The sequence below is a fragment of the Panthera tigris genome, chromosome D1 (genome assembly GCF_018350195.1).
Source record: "Panthera tigris isolate Pti1 chromosome D1, P.tigris_Pti1_mat1.1, whole genome shotgun sequence".
Classification (NCBI taxonomy): Eukaryota; Metazoa; Chordata; class Mammalia; order Carnivora; family Felidae; genus Panthera; species Panthera tigris.
In genome coordinates, this window is record NC_056669.1 from 103059977 (window position 1) to 103062101 (window position 2125).

The following is a 2125-nucleotide window of genomic DNA, read 5'->3' on the forward strand; positions in this document are numbered from 1 at the left end:
AGATTTAGAAGGCTATATCTGTAATAGGACAGAGAACACTGCATAAAAATTATAGACATATCCCTGATGAATATACATGCAAAAATTCACAATAAATACAGGCAAGCCTAATGCAACAGCACATTAAAGGATCATACACCATGATTAGATGAACATTGTCCCTACAAGGATGGTTCAACATACACAAAAACATAACTGTGATGCACCACGTTAATGTAAGATAAAAAGCATATCATCTCAAAAGATGCAGAAAAAGCATTTGAAAAAATACCACATCCTTTCTTAAATAAAACTGTCAACAGATTGGGTATAGAAGGAAGTGACTGCAGCACAATAAAGGCCAGAAATAAGAATCCACAACTAACATCACACTCACTTATATCTAGAAAGTCCTAAGACTCAACCAAAAAACTGTTGGAACTAATCAACAAGTTCAGTAGAGTTGCAGTACACAGAATCAGCATACAGAAACCAGTTGCATTTCTATACACTAACAATGAAACACCTGAAAAAGAAGTAAAAAAATATTATACCATTCACAGTAACATTAAACACAATAAAATACTTAAAAATAAATTTAACCAAGGAAGTAAAAGATCTGTACTATTAAAACTAAAATAAATTGATAAAATTAAAGAACACACACACAAAAAATGGAAAGATATCCCATGTTCATGAACCAAAATTAATATTCTCCAAATTTCCATACTACCCAAAGTCATCTATACATTGAAGAAAATCTCCATCAAATTTCAATGATATTTTTCACCAAAATATAAAAAAAAATACTAAAATTTGTGTGAAACTTCAAAAGACCTAAGCCAAAGGAATCTTGAGAAAGAGCAAAAGTGGAGGAATCACTCTCCTGATTCCAAACTATACTACAAAGCTATACTAAACAAAACAGTATGGGTCTGGCCTAAAAATAGACATATAGGTCAGTAGAATAAAATAGAATCCAGAAATAAACTCCCACCTATATGTCAACTGCTATTTAACAAGGGAGCCAAGAATCCTCAGTGAGGAAAGAACAGTGTCTTCAATAAATGGTTTTGGAAAAACTGGATCATCAAATGCATAAGAATGAAATTGGGTCAACACCTTTCATCACTCACAAAAATTAACCCTACATAGATGAAAGATAGGAATATAAGACCTGAAACCATAAAACTCCTAGAAGAAAAGATAGGGAACAAGGTCCTTGACACTGGTCTTGAAAATTATTTTTTGGATCTCATACCAAAAGCACAAGCAAAAAAAGCAAAAGTCAACAAGTGCAGCTACATCAAATTAAGAAGCCTCTGCACAGCCAAAGAACAATTAACATAATCAAAAGGCAACCTACAGAATAGGAGAAAATCTCTGCAAACCATATACTGAAAAATATTTGCCAACCATGCACCTCAGATAAGGGGTTACTATCCAACATGTAAAAAGAATTCATAAAACTCAAAAACAAAGCAATCTGATTTAAAATTGGGTAGAGGAACTGAATGGATACTTTTCCTAGAAGACACCCAAATGGCCAATAGGTACACAAAAAGATACCCAACATCACTCATCATCAGGGAAATGCAAAACAAAAGCACAATGAAATATCAACTGACACCTGTTAGAATGACTACCATCACAGCAAGAGGTCATAAGTGGTGGTGAGGATTTGGAGAAAAGGGAACACCTGTACACTACTGGTGGAAAGGGAACTTGGTTTAGCCACTATTAAAAACAGTATGGATGTTCCTCAAAAGATTAAAGAACTACCATAGGATCCAGCAACCCACTTCTGGGTATACACTCAACAGAAATAAAAACAGGATACCAAAAAGATAATCTCCACTCCCGTGTTTATTGCAGCATTATTCATAATAGGCAATATATGGAATGACAAAGAATTATAAAGAAGACATGGTGTTGACACATAGTACAGTGGAATATTACCCAACTACGACATGGAGGAAATCTTGCCATTTGAGACAACATGAATGGACCCTGATGGCATTATGCCAAGTGACATAAGTCAGACAAAGACATAAACTGTATGATAGCACTAATATCATACAGAGTCAAAAAGCCAAACCCATAGAAACAGAGAGTCCAATGGTGGTTACCAGGACCTGGAGAGCAA